At 41.9% G+C, this 18,167-nt stretch overlaps 1 protein-coding gene across 6 annotated transcripts in view; it reads left to right on the top strand.

Annotated features, from left to right (window-relative positions):
* Positions 1-18,167, top strand: part of MTUS1 (microtubule associated tumor suppressor 1) — a 190,262-nt gene that overhangs the window by 80,703 nt on the left and 91,392 nt on the right. The window lies entirely within an intron of this gene.

The following is an 18,167-nucleotide window of genomic DNA, read 5'->3' as shown; positions in this document are numbered from 1 at the left end:
CTACATCCTTAGTTATGGGGCATGTGTTCCCAGGCCCATGACGCAGGAAGTTATTTTGGTTTAAGCTCCACCCGAAACAGCAGGCATCTTGTGAACTTACTTGCAGGAACAGGTACTGACAGTATCACCATAAACACTATGCTCCTGTGTAATTGGAGTCATCATGAGAACCTTGTTTGTGGGATGTTCTTTTTTCTCTGTCAAACTACTGCCCTCTTAAGACTTGCTGTTTTTGTTGTGACTCACTTTATCCTTTGAGTTTACTCTTAGCTGAGTCAGTCGTGTCCAATTCTTTGTGACTCCGTGGACTGCAGTACGCCAGGCTTCCCTGTCCATCACCAACTCCTGGAGTTTGCTCAAACTCATGTCCATAGAATTGGTGATGTCATCCAACCATCTGATCCTATGTCATCCCCTTCTCCTCCTGCCTTCAGTCTTTCCCAGCATCCCAGGGTCTTTTCAAATGAGTCAGTTCTTCCCATCAGGTGGCCAAAGTATTGAAGCTTCAGCATCAGCATCAGTCCTTCTGATGAATATCCAGGACTGATTTCATTTAAGATGGACTGGTTGGATCTCCTTGCAGTCCAAGGGACTCTCAAGAGTCTTCTCCAACACCACAGTTCAAAAGCATCAATTCTTTGGCACTCAGCTTTCTTCACAGTCCAACTCTCACATCCATACATGACCACTGGAAAAACCATAACTTTGACTAGACAGTCCTTTGTAAGCAAAGTAACGTCTCTACTTTTTAATATGCTAAGTTTGTCATAGCTTTTCTTCCAAGGAGCAAGTGTCTTTTAATTTCATGGCTGCAGTCCTCATCTGCAGTGGTTTTGGGCCCCCCAAAATAAAGTCTGTCCCTGTTTCCATTGATTCCCCATCTATTCACCATGAAGTGATGGGACCAGATGCCATGATCTTATTTTTTTGAATGTTGAGTTTTAAGCCAACTCTTTCACTCTCCTTTTTCACTTTCATCAAGAGATTTTTTAGTTTTTCTTTGCTTCCTGCCATAAGGGTAGTGTCTTCTGCATATATTAGGTTATTGATATTTCTCCTGGCAATCTTGATTCCAGCTTGTGCTTCATCCAGTCTGGCATTTCACATGATGTACTCTGCATCTAAGTTAATAATCGGGGTGACAATATACAGCCTTGACATACTCTTTTCCCCATTTGGAACCAGTCTGTTTTTCCATGTCCAGTTCTAACTGTTGCTTCCTGACCTGCACACAGATTTCTCAGGAGGCAGATCAGGTAGTCTGATATTCCCATCTGTTTAAGAATTTTCTACAGTTTGTTGTGATTCACATAGTCAAAGACTTTGGCGTAGTCAATAAAGCAAAAGTAGATGTTTTTCTGGAACTCTTCTTGCTTTCTCGATGATCCAGTGGATGCTGGCAATTTGATCTCTGGTTCCGCTGCCTTTTCTAAATCCAGCTTGAACTTCTGGAATTTCTCAGTTCAGGTACTGTTGAAGCCTAGCTTGGAGAATTTTGAGCATTACTTTGCTAGCATGTGAGATGAATGCAATTATGCGGTAGTTTGAACATTCTTTGGCGTTTCCTTTCTTTGGGATTGGAATGAGAACTGACCTTTTCCAGTCCTGTGGCCACTGCTGAGTTTTCCAAATTTGCTGCCATAGTGAGTGCAGCACTTACACATTATCATCTTTCAGGATTTGAATTAGCTCCACTGGAATTCCATCACCTCCACTAGCTTTGTTCATGGTGATGCTCCTAAGGCCCGCTTGACCTCGCTCTCCAGGATGTCTGGCTCTAGGTGAGTGATCACACATTGTGGTTATCTGGGTCATGAAGATCTTTTTTGTATAGTTCTTCTGTGTATTCTTGCCACCTCTTCTTAATATCTTCTGCTTCTGTTAGGTCCATACTGTTTCTGTCCTTTATTGTGCCCATCTTTGCATGAAATGTACCTTGGTATCTCTAATTTTCTTGAAGAGCTCTCTAGTCTTTCCTATTCTGTTGTTTTCCTCTGTTTTTTGGCACTGATCGCTGAGGAAGGCTTTCTTATCTCTCCTTGCTAGTCTTTGGAACTCTGCATTCAGATGGGTATATCTTTCCTCATCTTCTTTGCCTTTCACTTCTCCTCTTTTCTCATCTATTTGTAAGCCCTCCTCAGACAACCATTTTGTCTTTTTGCATTTCTTTTTCTTGGGGATGGTTTTGATCACAGCCTCCTGTACAGTGTCATGAACCTCCATTCATAGTTCTTCAGGCACTCTGTCTATCAGATCTAATCCCTTGAATCTATTTGTCACTTCCACTGTATAATCGTGAAGGATTTGATTTAGGTCATACCTGAATGGTATACCCTTGAACTTAAGGAAATAGTCGTGGTTGTACAGAGGACAGTTTCTTTTACTCTACTAGTATAATATTGCCTTAGCTTATTCAAGAATGTGAAATATAAAGTCATATTTTGCAATATATAAATGTAAAATGCTTCTGAAATTCTGGATTTGTGTAGGCAGTTTGTGGTTTAGATGGTAAAGAACCTGTCTGCAATACAGGAGACCCAAGTTAAATCTCTGGGTTGGGAAGAGCCCCTGGAGAAGGAAATGGCTCCCCACTCCCATATGCTTGCCTGGAGAATTCCATGGACAGAGGAGCCTAGCAGGCTACAGTCCATGGAGTCACAAAGAGTCAGGCAGACTGAATGACTCACACTTGCACTTCACTTGTTCCCTTGGCAGAGAGTTTGAAAGTGTGCACTGTGCAACTCTTACTCCAGAGCTTGAGGAATCATGGAATGGGTGAGACATGATTCTTGGCCCATTCTTAGAAGGGGGCAATGGCAATTCATCCCTCGTCACATCTGTCCTTACAGTACTATTGAAAAAAAAAAAAGAGCTCTAGGGATTTAGGAGGGTATAACTTTACAAATATCAAAGTTTGTTGAGTTTATTTCTTGCAGTAATAATATAGATAATTCTCTAATATAATGGAGGCGTACTTTTACATACATAAGAGTCTTGGGTTAGTGTTGATGCTCTCTGCTTTTTAATTTCTGCCCCTGAAATCCCAGAATTAAAAATAAGAAGGATGCATATGAATTCAAGTGTTTTTTAGTACTTGGCTGGTATACTAGGAAGTATCAATAAATGGGAAGCTAGGGTTCAGAGTACAGAATGTAAAGGTCGTGGGCATTCAGTACAGAATGTGTGGACCAATTGAGGAGGGCAGGTAAGTAATTAGAGTGCAGTGCATTGGTGTTTAGTGAAAGTCGCTCAGTCTGACTTTTTTCGATCCCATGGACTATAGAGTTCATGGAATTCTCCAAGCCAGAATACTGGAGTGGGTAGCCTTTCCCTTCTTCCCCTTCTCCAGGGAATCTTCCCAACCCAGGGATCGAACCCAGGTCTCCCACATTGCAGGCAGATTCTTTACCAGCTGAGCCACAGGGGAAGCCCAAGAATACTGGAGTGGGTAGCCTATCCCTTCTCCAGGGGATCTTCTCGATCCAGGAATTGAACCCAGGGCTCCTGCATTGCAGGAGGATTCTTTACCAACTGAGCTATCAGGGAAGCAACGGTGTTTAAGCAGTCAGCAAAGATAAGGGGTTTGGACAGAGGCCAAGTCTGTCAAGGTCAAGAAAGGAACATGGCAGGCGTTAAACCTTACTCTGCCCCATTGTATCATGAATTTAGCCCATTATTAATGCTTTGAATATCACATCAGGTTTCTAATGCTCTCTTCCCAGCAGGCTATTTAAAAGAGCAAGTGATGGAGTGGGGAACATCTTAATCTAATCAATGCCAGTCTTTACTTCATAATTTATAGCTATTCACTACTTTTTCTTTTTGCATATTCTCATGCCTGTATGCTTACATATTTCTGATGGGGAAAAACAATTTCTGAAAAAGTGTAAGTATTGGTTACTCGGTCATGTTCAACTCTTTGTGACCCTGTGAACTGTAGTCTGTGAGTCTCCTCTGTCCATGGAATTCTCCAGGCAAGAATACTGGAGTGGGTTGCCATTCCCTTCTCCAGGGGATCTTCCTGACACAGGAATTGAACCCAGTATCTTGCATGGTAGGCAGACTCTTTAATGTCTGAACCACCAAGGAAAGTGGGTAGTAAACCCCAAACCTAACAGTCAGTAGGCACTTACTTGATTGAAATTCTTTTTCATTTTAAAAGGTATGGTGCCTATTTTGATAGACTTTTGAAGTTTTTGTACATTCTTTTTAAGACACGACTTAAAATGACTCTGTTGTAGCCTAAATGTGTTGTAATTTGTTTCTTCAGACTTCTTTGAACATCACATTGTTTCCAGTGTTTTTCAGTAGGTTAAACAACTCTGCACTGAAGGCCTTTGTATATTAGTACTTAAGCTGATCAGATAAATTACTTAGATACATTCCTTTAAGTGGAATCAGAGGGTGTGGGCATTTGTAAGACTTTTGATACACGTTGCAAGTTGCCCTTTAGGAACAACATGCAAGTCTGTGCTCCTGCTCTGAGTGTGTAAGGGTTTATCCCAGCACCCTAGCCAATATATGTTTTAAAATTTTCTTTAATTAAAGTATAGTTGCTATACAATATTATATAAGTTACAGGTGTGTAATGATTCATAATTCTTAAAGGTTATACTCCATTTTAGTTATTATAAAAAATATTGGCTATATTCCCCTCATTGACAATCTTGCCAGATATTCGCTCTTTAGGAAAGTAAAATATCTTATTTTAATTGGCATATGCTTGGTGCCCAAATATTTGTCAGATGAATGTAGATACAAGGGGCAACATGCTCAGAAATTGAAATGAATACAAGGTCACAATGTGCCCTCTATGAAGTTACATTCTGGTAGGAGAGACAGGGCCTTCATAAGTAAAATATAAAGGATGTTTGACAACCTCCAGTGCTAAAGAGAGAAGAAATACTAACATGGAATAGGGGGAATGTGAAATGTTGGGGTTTGTGGGGGTGGGAGAGAGAGGGACAGAGAGCGCGGGTGGGGGGATGGAGCTGTGGCTTATGTGTGGCGGCCTGGGGACCCAGTACGTGAACATCTGGAAGAAAACTGTACCAGTGAGAGGAAGAAGCAAGGGGGAAGGCCCTGAGGCGGTGTCCAACTGACAGCTCCAGGAGTAGCGAGGAATGAGATAAGGAAACGTGAGCTAGGAGATGAGGTTTAATAGGCAGCAGAGAGCCAGATCACAAACAGTCTTGAAAATCATAAGGACTTTGGCTTTTAACCTAAGTGACTTGGATTTTTTTTTTTAATTGGAGTATAGCTGATTAACAATGTTGTGATAGTTTCGGGTGGACAGCAAGGAGACTCAGCCATACATACACATGTATCCATTCTCCCCCAAACTCCCCTCCTATCCAGGCTGCCACATTACACAGGGCAGAGTCCCTTGTGCTGTACAATAGGTCCTTGTTGTTTATCCATTTTAAATACCAGTCTCAAAGTCCCTACCTAACGGTTTTGCCCATCCTTCCGAAGTGACTTTAATTTTAACAGAATCACTGTGACAGCTGTGGAGAGAATGCACGGAATGGGGTGAGGGCTGCATCAGAAAGCTCAGTGAGGTTTCACGGTAATCATGGCAGGAGACTGGCTTACACAGGGCTACTTGGATAGGGTTTTAGAGGGATCTGGATTCTAGATATATGTGTTGGAAATAAAGCCAATGCGGTTTGCTGGTGGAATGAGGGGCAAAAGCGAAAGAGAGGAGTCAGAGATGGCTCTAGTATTCCGGTATGAGCAGTGGCAGGATGCTGAGGTGGGGAAGCAGGAAGGAGACGCAGATGCTGGGAGGTGGGTATCGGGATCTCAGTTGCACAAACATCATGTTGAGATGAATATTAGATACGTAAGTGAAGGTGCAGCATGGAAAGGCGGGCCAATGTCTAGAGTGTGAAGGAGGAGTCAAGGGAGAATAGTTTGAGATTCATCAACAGGTAGATGGTGTTTAAGCCACTGAACTGGATCAGAGCACAAGAACAGGTCAAGGGTCCTTTAGGGAACTCCGTGGAGTATGTACGAAGTGCCTCTGGGGTCCTCCTGGCTTTAAAGGGCTGGAGAGAGGAGAAGGAGTCACAATAATGAGCAGGAAGGGACAGCAGAAAGGCAGGAGGAAGGAACATGTGGTGCTTAAGACAAAAATTGTTTCAGACCAGCAGCATTGTGTGCTTATTTAACAGGAAGCCAGACGCAGGCAGTTCCTGGGTGGGTGACTGAGTATTGTCACCTCTTCTGTCCTTCCGCTCGTCCTGCCTCCGCACGTTGCTTTCGTCAGGGACTTTTCAGTTAAAGTATGGTCGCTAAGGGTTCCAAGGTCCTGCTGCTGCTGGGCAGAGGCTGGGAGTGGTGGGCTGAGCGGAGGCCGGCCTTTCTCCTGACATGCCTGCCTACTTTTATCAGGAAGGAAAAGTCCTACTGAGCACCTTGCCCCCTGGCACTCTTACATTTAAGTCTTATTGGCACACACCGGATCACATGGTTACCCATAACTTGAAGAATGGTTAGAAACGCAAGTATTTGGCTTATTTGAAGCTTTCTATAAGATGAGCAATGGAAATGGAGATTAGGAGTGCCATTTGGGAAGACAGATGTTAGACGTGATAAGGTTAAATTGAAAAAAAAAAAGAAAAGAGTTCTATTTAAATTTATTCTTGTTTAGATCTTTTGCTATCTTGTACTGTTTGGGGGCATATGACGCTTTGTTACTGACTTGATATTATCTGTCATCCCTTGGCTTGTGTTTCACTGTGTGACTTTATTTTGCATACAATTTAGAAAATTTTCTGTTTTTTATAGTCACATATATCTTGTAATTTTTTGTGTTTTTATGATTCACAACTGAAAGCAGATCTATAATTATTATGGTTAATTTGTATGGTTTTAGTTTCCTTTTTAATCCAATTTTATAAATAGTTGTGGTGTATGATGAGAACTAGTAGCTGATATTTATATGCCACTTACTATGTGCTAAAATATAAACTCATCTAAATGTCCCAAGCACCTGTGAAATGAGTCCACTATAATCACCCACATTCTTTTATGTATGAGGACACGGCATAAAGGAGGCTGCCCTCAGTGCGTGTGTGGCGGAGCTGGGTTTAAACCTAGGTAGGGAAAGATTGAGGGCAAAAGGAGAAGGGAGCAGCAGAAGATGAGATGTTTACGTAGCCTCACCGACTTGATGGACATGAATTGGAGCAGACCCCAGGAGATAATGGGGGACAAAGGAGCCTGGCATGCCACAGTCCATGGGCTCGCAAAGTTGAACACAACTTAACTATTGAACAACAAGTCTGACTCCAGATTGTCGACTTTTAACTACTACATCATGCTGCTTCTCACATTTTAATTGTTTTTTGATTCACATATGTTAATACCACAAATGGGTGTCTTCACTAATTTGAAGTATCTCCACTATCTTGTTCTAAATTTTTGTATTTCTGAGATTGACACACCCGTTTGTTAATCTGTCAGTATGTTTTTGCCATTGCTAGACTGTTTTACTATTTTACACTGTAATGAACAAATTCCTACACTGTAATGAACAAATTCCTACACTGTAATGAACAAATTCCTTCTAAGTTTTTAAACTTTAAAAAAATTGTGATGAAACAAATACTATGGAAAATTTACCGTTTTAACAACTTCAGGGTACAGCTTGGGTATGATGTCCATTGCCATTGACGTACAGTCCCCACCACCGTCCCGTCTCCAGAGCTTTTCCTCTTCTGCATCTGAAACTCTGTCCAATAAACATCAGCTCTGCAGCCTCCCCTTCCCTCAGCCCCTGGCAACCCCCTTTCTGTTCTCTGTCTGTGAATTTGACTGCTCCAGGACGAGTCGTTTGTCCTTTTGGAACTAGCTTATTTCACTTAGCGTAAGGTCTTTGGGTCCATCTACGTTGTAGCCCATGTCATAATTTCCTCCCTGTTTAAAGGCTGAATAAATATGTCATGGTAATCATGTACGTGCCAGATGTTCTTTACCCGGGCATCCACTGATGGACACTTGGATTGCTTCCGCCTTTTGGCTATTGTGAGTAACGTTACCATGAACCTGGCGTACTGGTCTCTATTGAAGGTCCTGCTTTCAGTTCTTTTGGATGACTACCCAGAAGCTGAATTGCTGAATCATAAAGCAGTTCTGGTTTTAATTTTTTTGAGAAACCCAACAGCCCATTTTCAAAGCAGCTATACCATTTTACTGTCCTGGCACCAGTGCAGAGTTCTAATTTCCTCACCTTCTTACTGACAATTATTTTCTGTCATGTTTTTATAATAGCCATACGAATAGATGTGAAGTGGTATCTTATTGTAGTTTTGATTTGCATTTCCCTAATGACTAAGGATGGTGAGCAGTTTCTCATGTGCTTCTTGGCCACTATGTCTTCTTTTGAGCAAGTTCTATCCAAGTTCTTTGCCCATTGTTAAATCAGTTTTGTTTTTGTTGCTGTTGAATTACAATCCTCATTTTTATGTTCTAAAAAATTCTGACTATCCTTCCTATTCTAGTTTAAATTGCTCTTTTAAAAATTCTTCCAATTTCCTCTTTGAAAATAATCACGTGTGATTTATCTAGGAACAAGAGTCAATACATTAATTCAGAGAAGAATGAACGTGTATGTCCCACTTATTCAGATCTTTTATGCTGCTCACTTTTGTAATTTTTCATTATACTAACACTTGTTTGACATGTTTCTCCATAGAAATAGTGTGTGTGTACATGTCTGTGTGTGTAATTGCTTTTTGTTGCTAAAGCAAAGGATCTTTTCCTTTTTGCGCCTGGTACATCAGAAAGCTGTTGATTGCTGTACAGTATTTCGTAAGCAGCTTATAGATCTATTTAAATAATTTTTAGACAATACTCTACCTCAAAGCAAAATTTTAAATATATGCATTAGTGTCAATGAGAGAATTTGGTCATTCTGGGTTGAGAGTGAGTCTGTGGCCGCAGTTTGACATATGTATGATTTTTCCCCCATAACTGATTGTTAATTCTTTATTCCTTTGGGTAGCCATACTTTAGTTTCATGATAATAATTCCTAGTAATAGAGAATTACTCCAAAGCTCACTTCCTCTTTATAGTAGTGTTTAAAGAGCCCAAGTTACAATTACAGCTGTAAATATATTCTTTTCTTTTTTTTTGTTTGTATTTTAACTATCTATGTTGTATATTTGGCGTTTTCTCTTCCTGGCTCTAGTAGTTAATGGCCCTTGCATTCCTTAATAATAATTATACTTTCTATAGTAATTTATACTTTAAATTGCACTTATTAATATGTGGCGTATATATCCAGCCTGACCTCAGTGATCTCCTTTTCACTGTCTAGTTAAAATCCCCATCGCCTCTAGCACTGGCAAGTGCACTAGCTTCCTAAGTGTTCCCCTGATTTTAAACTCTTCCCTTCCGTCAGCTCTTCACAGGGCTGCCCCAGGATCAAGTTCCGATGTAAGAGCTCAGAAAGCTGCAGAGCCCCACTCCCCCACTTCATGCTCCACCCCCCATAATTAAGGTCTAAAGTTCTTAGCCTGGCATTAATGCCATCTTAAACTTTAAGCTACTTAATGCCAATGGTAAACTTCCCACCACTCCAACCTTGTTGATTTTCTTCCCCATGATGCCTGTGTTCCTGCTTAGCGAAGCAAATCACAGAACCAAACATTTTCATACAGTGAGATGGAATGTATTCTCCAGAAGTTAATCATTTTTCCTGAGAATGTTTGGTAGTGATTTCTGTAGAAAGATGTTTCCAGCACCCTCTCCATCTGCAGTTACCTTACCTTGTGTAAGCACTAAATACTTGTGTAACACAATCCCTCATGTGAATCCATTGTCTAAATTTTTGTTAAGATTATCTGTGTCTTCTAATATAGGGAATACAGTAGCCAAGTTTTTTTTTTGTCAGCTAATTTGGTCAACATCTTCAAAACCCGTAAATTGCACCAAATGTAAAGAATAGGAAATCATTTTTTCAGTGTGGAACAGTCTTGTGAAAAATACATTAGAGCTGAGTTCATTCTTATCTCATTGAGAGTTCAGAGGTGAGAACTTGCTTCAACTGGTAGATGTTTCTGTGGCTTTGGAAACTGCTCTCATTTCTTTGAAGGTGTTTTGTGAGCTGTGTTGGACCCAGATTCTTTCCCAGGCTTTTCCTTAAAGAATGGAGGAGGCGAAGATGGAGCTGAGAGAGGACACTCCATTCTGTGAAGTCTCTGGGAGCTCCTATTGGAGGATGCATCATTTAATATGAGTGTCAGAACAAAGGAGTGCCATTCAGGAGTTCATTCTTTGTCTTTAATTTCCAGTCCAAAGGAAACATACCATTATGGTTTTGTGAAGATTTTTCCAGTGGTAAAGTGGCTTTTCATCTTGACCACGTAAAAGTGTCAGTTATGGCATTGACTTTTTTGTACTAAAATTTAAAGAATTAAAGAGTACCTAATGCTTATAGACGTACAGGAAAAAAAGATTATTAGAATCTACTTACTTTAATTATTGGTCCAGTTTGTCCATTTTTAGTTGCTAATCTGTTTTGTCTTGAGTATCTCTTTCGGTTTAAATGTTTGAGCCCATCGACTTTAATAATATTCTTTAGTTTATATTATAAAAATAGACTTATGGTAAGAAGAAATTCACATGGAGTGACATGTAAGTATATAAAGTATGAAGGGAAAATTCCCCATTTCTGTTACTTTCCTTCTCTTTTTCCCTATGTCCCTACCCCATAAGAGGCCCATAAAATTTTTCTATACCTTCTGGAATTTTTCAACATTTAGATAAGTACAAACTTAAGGAAACTGGGTAATATTAACACAGTCCTATTTTCCACTTAATAAATATCTTACAGATTTTCAGTTTTATAAGGTGTTTCTTAATGATTTTTTGTTGTTGAAAGGCAGTAAGTTAATCAGATTTTCCAAGGTGGTTTTCCAAGTAAATTGCTTATTTGATGAAGGTATGTTTCAAAACCAGTAGAATCTGTGTTACTGTCTAAGGCAAAGTGAAGGTGTTATTCTTTCCAGGTTTTCTTGGACAAAAGATGGTTATCATTATAGAATCAGAACAAATCTATTGTCTCTAAGTAGGCTGATGCTAACAGCATGAGCTTAAAATAAACCACTAAGGTCCATGTGATATCTCTGCAGGAAGATCTTAAACCTTTGTGGTTCACAGCCGAGATGGGTCACATGGCGCGACATAAACTGCTAACAGTCATCTTTCAGAACTGGAGGAGCAGTCCTGTCTTGGTTTCACTGTTGAGGAATTTGGTGCTTGGGATCCTCAGAGATGCTCAGCCCGATGTTGCCATGTCTTCCCTGTAATATTACTTATGATGTGTATGTTTTACTGCGTCTTTATCCAAGTCCCGTGACAGGTCCTGTCAGTCAGCTTTGTGTTAAGTTAAACGTTAGGACCGTGGGTGACGCAGTGAGGTGCCTTTGCTGGTCCTGCTGCTTTTAGCACTCTTGCAGGCTCGCCTTCGAGCAAGGGGAGGGGCTCTGGCTGGCCTCGGGTACAGGAGAGGCAGCAGCGGGCAGGTGCTGGACTGACCTGCGTTCGGCCCCTTGCTGGTTATATGTGTGGGACCCCAGGAAGCCATTTAGCCACGTAAGTAGGTTGCTAATGTATAAACTGGAGGTGGCAATAGTAAGGCACTGTCAGGATGCATCTTAGTTTCCATGGGGTAATCCTTTGGTGAAATGGGCATCGTCCTATGTCCTCAGGGCCCGCTGATCTGGGGTGATGGTAGAACGGGGAAGACTTAGGCTGAAACCATAAATTGCCATTAGATGGAAAGGGTGGGGTTGGATGACAGAGAGACTTGTGAAAATGGGAGGGACCAGTTCTCCGGAATGAGAATCAGGCTTTTGGGGGTAAGCTTGCTTCTGTGCCAGGCTGTGTGTTGGAATCAGAGGGTACAGGTGTGTAGTAATTCTGAGACACATGGAGAAGTGTCTATAAACCTTTGATGTTTTCAGAAACAATGCTGTGAGACAATCTGTTCTAAAAAAAAAAAGGTTAATTTTCTAGACATGCTGACCCTTGACTGCATTGTGACGGTGGCCCAGAAATTTTTCTCTGTCACTTACCCAGCCTTGTTCATTGTTTCCAATAATAACGGCTGATTAGAATGAATTTGCTGAAGGAGCAGCAATTTGGTAAATTAATATTGTAAAATCTGTTTATCCCTCCTGAGAGCAAGTAAAGTCAGTGGCTAAATATACATTAAACAGTCAAATGGCTACTTGAATATCCATTATCTGCTAATTATTATAAGGAATGTAAGAAAAGTTGATAGAGTGAAGAGTCTATTAACGAATGACAGCTAAGCTGATAAAAATTGATTACGTGCTGAATGCTTCAGTGTAGATGGTGAGAGAAGAGATTATTAACATTTGTCCTTCACTCTTGGCCTTTAAAATTTTTTAATTTTTAATTTTTTATTTTTGGTCACATGCGGTTTGTGGGATCTTAGTTCCCTGTAACAGGGATTAAACCTAGGCCCTTGGGCAATGAGAGGATGGAGTCCTAACCGCTGATCTGTCAGGGAATTCCCCCCTAAAATTTTTTTTAAACTAGCTCCATTACTGTTATCATTAAAATTCTATGTGAATTTTATGGCTTCATTGAGATATAATTTGTAAGATATTTGATTTATATACATATACATTGTGAAAGGATTGCTACCATCTAGTTAAACCTCATTCCCTCATGTATTTACCGTGTGTGTATGAACATGTACGCTCTACTCTCATAGCAATTTCGCTACAGTGATAGCACTATATATCAACTCTAGTCACCATGTCTGATGTTATCCTTGGGCCTTATGCATCTGAGAGCCAACAGTCTGTGTCCTTTCCCAACTATTTCCTCCCACCATACTTTTGGCCTCAAAAGAAAAATTAATTCATTTAGCAAGCATTAAGACTCACTCCATGCTAGGTGCTTAGCTATGTCCTCTGCTGCTGCTGCTGCTAAGTCGTGTTGGACTCTGTGTGACCCTGTAGATGGCAGCCCACCAGGTTCCCCCGTCCCTGGGATTCTCCAGGCAAGAACACTGGAGTGGGTTGCCATTTCCTTCTCCAATGCATGAAAGTGACAAGGGAAAGTGAAGTCGCCCAGTTGTGTCCAACTCCTAGCGACCCCATGGACTGCAGCCTTCCAGGCTCCTCCGTCCATGGGATTCTCCAGGCAAGAGTACTGGAGGGGGTGTCATTGCCTTCTCCAAGCTGTGTCCTCAGTGGAATTGAATTCAGTTCTCTTCCTGGCCTCAGGGGCCGTAGAGACTAGTCTGAGAGGCACATTGGAACAGATGTTGTAACAGAAGTGTGGATCTGAGTAGGAAGGTATGGTCCTTTGCCCTCAGATGGGAGTGTCCAGGAAGGAAGTTCAATTCAGTCCCTCAGGCGTGGCTGACTCTTTGAGACCCCATGGACCGGCCCCTCCCATTTTCACAAGTCTCTCTGTCGTCCAACCCCACCCTTTCCATCTAATGGCAATTTACGGTCCCAGCTTGTCTTTCCTGTTCCACCATCACTGCGGACCAGCAGGCACTGAGGACACAGGACGATGCCTACTTCACCAAAGCACGCCTACTTCCCTGTCCATCACCAACTCTGGGATCTTGTTCCAACTCATGTCCATCGAGTTGGTGATGCCATCTGACCATCTCATCCTCTCTTGTCCCCTTCTCCTCCCGCCTTCAGTCTTTCCCAGCATCAGGGTCTTTTCCTATGAGTCAGCTCTTTGCATCAGTTGGCCAAAGTATTGGAGCTTCAGCGTCAGCATCGGTCCTTCCAATGAATATTCAGGACTGATTTCCTTTAGGATTGACTGGTTGGATCTCCTTGTAGTCCAAGGTTCTCTCAAGAGTCTTCTCCAGCACCACAATTCAAAGGCATAAATTCTTTGGTGCTCACCTTTCTTTATGTTCCATACCTCATATCCATACATGACTACTGGAAAAACCATAGCTTTGACTAGACAGACCTTTGTTGGTAAAGTAATGTGTCTGCTTTTTAGTATGTTGTCTAGGTTGGTCATAGCTTTTCTTCCAAGGAGCAAGCGTCTTTTAATTTCATGGCTGCAGTCCCCATCTGCAGTGATTTTGCAGCCCAAGAAAATTACGTCTGTCCCTGTTTCCATTATTTCCCTATCTATTTGCCATGAAGTGATGGGACCGGATGCCATGATCTTCGTTTTTTGAACGTTGAGTTTTAAGCCAACTTCTTCACTCTCCTCTTTAATGTTCATTAAGAGGCTCTTTAGTTCCTCTTCACTTTCTGCCACAAGGGTAGTATCATCTGCATATCTGAGGTTATTGATATTTCTTCCGGCAATCCTGATTCCAGCTTGTGCTTCATCCAGCCCAGCATTTCACATGATATACTCTGCATATAAGTTAAAAGAGCATGGTGACAATATACATACTCCTTTCCCAATTTGGAACCAGTCCATGTTCCATGTCCGGTTCTAACTCTTGCTTCTTGACTTGCATACAGGTTTCTCAGGAGGCAGGTAAGGTGGCCTGGTATTCCCATCTCTTTAAGAATTTTCCACAGTTTGTTGTGATTCATACAGTCAAATGTTTTAGCATAGTCAATGAAGCAGATGATGTGATGTGAAGTCGCTCAGTTGTGTCTGACTCTTTGCGACCCCATGGACTGTAGCCTACCAGGCTCCTCCGTCCATGGGATTTTCCAGGCAAGAGTACTGGAGTGAGTTGCCATTTCCTTCTCCAGAGGATCTTCCCCACCCAGGGATCAAACCTGGGTCTCCCGTATTGTAGGCAGATGCTTTACCATCTGAGCCACCAGGGAAGTCGATGTTTTTCTGGAATTCTCTTGCTTTTTCGATGATCCATTGGATGTTGGCAATTTGATCTCTGGTTCCTCTTCCTTTTCTAAATCCAGCTTGAACATCTGAAATTCCTTGGTTCAGGTGCTATTGGAGCCTAGCTTGGAGAATTTTGAGCATTACTTTGCTAGCATATGAGATGAGTGCAATTGTGCAGTAGATTGAACATTCTCTGGCATTGCCCTTCTTTGGGATTGGAATGAAAACTGACCTCTTCCAGTCCTGTGGCCACTGCTGAGTTTTCCAAATTTGCTGCCATAGTGAGTGCAGCACTTACAGCATCATCTTTCAGGATTTGAAATAGCTCAACTGGAACTCCATCACCTCCACTAGCTTTGTTCATAGTGATGCTTCCTAAGGCATATTTGACCTCACACTCCAGATGTCTGGCTCTAGGTGAGTGATCACACCATCATGGTTGCCTGGGTTGTGAAGATCTTTTTTGTATAGTTCTTCTGTTTATTTTTGCCACCTCTTCTTAACATCTTCTGCTTCTATTAGGTCCGTACCATTTCTGTCTTTTATTGTGCCCATCTTTGCACTAAATGTTCCCTTGGTATCTCTAATTTTCTTGAAGAGACCTCTAGTCTTTCCCATTCTATTGTTTTCCTCTGTTTCTTTGCATTGATCACTTAGAAAGGCTTTCTTATCTCTCCTTGCTATTCTTTGGAGCTCTGCATTCAGATGGATAGATTTTTCTTTTTCTCATTTGCCTTTTGCTTCTCTTCTTTTCTCAGCTATTTGTAAGGCCTCCTCAGACAACCATTTTGCCTTTTTGTGTTTCTTTTTGGGGGGACTCACAGCCTTCTTTTTTGAATGCAGCCTCCTATACTGTGTCACGAACCTCTGTCCATAAATCTTCAGGCACTCTATCAGGACTAGTCCCTTGAATCTGTTTGTCACTTCCACTGTATATCATAAGGGGTTTGATTTAAGTCATACCTGAATGGTCTAGTGGTTTTCCCTACTTTCTTCAATTTAAGTCTGAATTTTGCAATAAGGAGTTCATGATCTGAGCCAGAGTCAGTTCCTGGTGGTGTTTTTGCTGACCGTATAGAGCTTCTCCATCTTTGGCTGCAAAGAATATAATCAATCTGATTTTGGCATTGACCATCTGGTGATGTCCATGCGTAGAGTTGTGTCTTGTGTTGTTGGAAGATGGTGTTTCCTATGACCAAGAAGGAAAGGCTTCACTAAGAGGTGGTGATTCTCAAACTTAATGAAGGGAGAGGTGATTCTGTAGACCCCTGGGTGGGGCAGCAGGGATTTAAAAGAATCGTCAACTCACTTTGTAAGTGACTTAGATGGTAAAGCATCTGCCTACAGTGCAGGAGACCTCAGTTCGATCCCTGGGTCAGGAAGATCCTCTGGAGAAGGAAATGGCAACCCACTCCAGTACTCTTGTCTGGAAAATCCCATGGACAGAGGAGCATAGTAGGCTACAGTCCATGGGGTTGCAAAGAGTCGGACACGACTGAGCCACTTCACTTCACTTCAGGCAGAGTTTGGGGACTGGAGGGAAAGAAGCTCATTGTATTCACAGGGATGGACAGAAGAGAAGAACAGAGTAAAAAGTCCTGGAAAAATAAAAAGATGTGTGTCTGTGGGTGTGTGTGGAGAGGTAAGCACGTGTGAAGCACTTGGTTAGGAATCCACCCTAGAACCGCCTCTTGTGTCTTTAAATTTAAATATTAATTAAGGGGATTAAAAATAATGTCATCCTGCAGATAATGGTGCTAACACTGGGTGGTGCTAAGTTGCTTCTGTTGTGTCCAACTCTTTGTGACCTCATGGACTATAGCTCGCCAGGTTCCTCTGTCCGTGGGATTCTCCAGGCAAGAATACTAGGGTGAGTTGCCATTGCCTTCTCCAGGAGATCTTCCTGACCCAGGGATCAAACCCACGTCTCTTATGTCTCCTGTATTGGCAGGCAGGTTCTTTACCACTAGCGCCACTGCTGTAGGTCGTAGATAATGGGGATCACAGATTATAGGTTGGGGCCTGACCTTAGTTTTCACATTCAGATCAACACAGTGGATGTGGAAAGGGTGGAAGGACAGAACTTTAAAGTCTAATACAGTTACTTAGGCAACATTTAAAGGAGTGGGTAAGGCTTTGTAGCAGTTGGATAGAGAGGAGGAGACCTTTTTGAGAAGAAATGATGTGCCTGATGGATCGGAATAGCACATCCTGGCGTCAGAGGAAAAACCAGGATGCCTGTGGCAGGGCTCACGTTGATGTACGAGGTCAGCCCTGGGTTGAGGCTGTGGACAGGAGAACTTTAGATGCCAGGCCTCAAGTACTTCAGTGCTTTCTTTTCTGTTAAGGTGAGATTTTTGTAAGTGAAATAATTGGGACAAAGCAGTGAGCATTACTCTGGAAAACCTACTTTCCTCTGTTATGGTGACATTGGTAATAAGTGACTCAATAATTTACAGCTAAGGTCTTTTTCAGCTCTTGACATTCTTCAGTTGTATGATTCTACTGGCGTTGAGAGACTTAATGTTAGATGATATGAGAATCTGATGGGGAAAAAAGGTGATTCCAATGTTTTGGGGGTGGGAGAAAGGAAAATTTAGTTACGATTAACGTTAGTAGGTAGGAGGTTGTCTAACTGCCCAAGTTGCAACTTTCAGCAAGAAAATTAAAATGTGAGTGGCAATGAGATTCAGGAGGACAAAGCTGCAGGTGAGAATTTGGGGTTCATCGAGATAGGGTAGTGGTTAAAGTAGATAAAATGGACTCTCCTGTAGAGGCGGATATGTAAAAAGTTGGAGCCAAGGCGTGGACTTAGGAAATGCCCATGTTCAGGTGGAAGCAGCAGGATGGTGTGGTTTCAAGGATGCCACAGAATGGGAAGTGTCCATACATATCTTATAGAAAAGTGGATGTACTTGCTACAAAAAAGAGCTAGGAGTTTGAGTGAGAACCATTTAAGTTTGCCAAATAAAGAGTAAAGATGAAAGTGAAAGTCGCTCAATCGTGTCTGACTCTTTGCGACCGCACGGACTGTATTGTCCATGGAATTCTCCAGGCCAGAATACCGGAGTGGGTAGCTTTTCCCTTCTCCAGGGGATCTTCCCAACCCAGGGATCAAACCCAGGTCTCCTGCATTGAGGGCAGAGTCAGGGAAGCCCAGGAATACTGGAGTGGGTAACCTACCCCTTCTCCAGAGGATCTTCTCAGCCCAGGAAACCTGGGTCTCCTGCATTGCAGGTGGAGTCTTCACCAATTGACCTATCAGGGAAGCCCAAGGATGAAAAGGGCAGATGAAAAAAAGAGTGCTAATAATATAGCACCACCTGCTGTTAGG

The sequence above is a fragment of the Capra hircus genome, chromosome 27 (genome assembly GCF_001704415.2).
Source record: "Capra hircus breed San Clemente chromosome 27, ASM170441v1, whole genome shotgun sequence".
In the NCBI taxonomy this organism is placed as follows: domain Eukaryota; kingdom Metazoa; phylum Chordata; class Mammalia; order Artiodactyla; family Bovidae; genus Capra; species Capra hircus.
The sequence above is the reverse complement of the archived record's forward strand: the minus strand, read 5'-3'. Positions and strand labels throughout refer to the sequence as shown.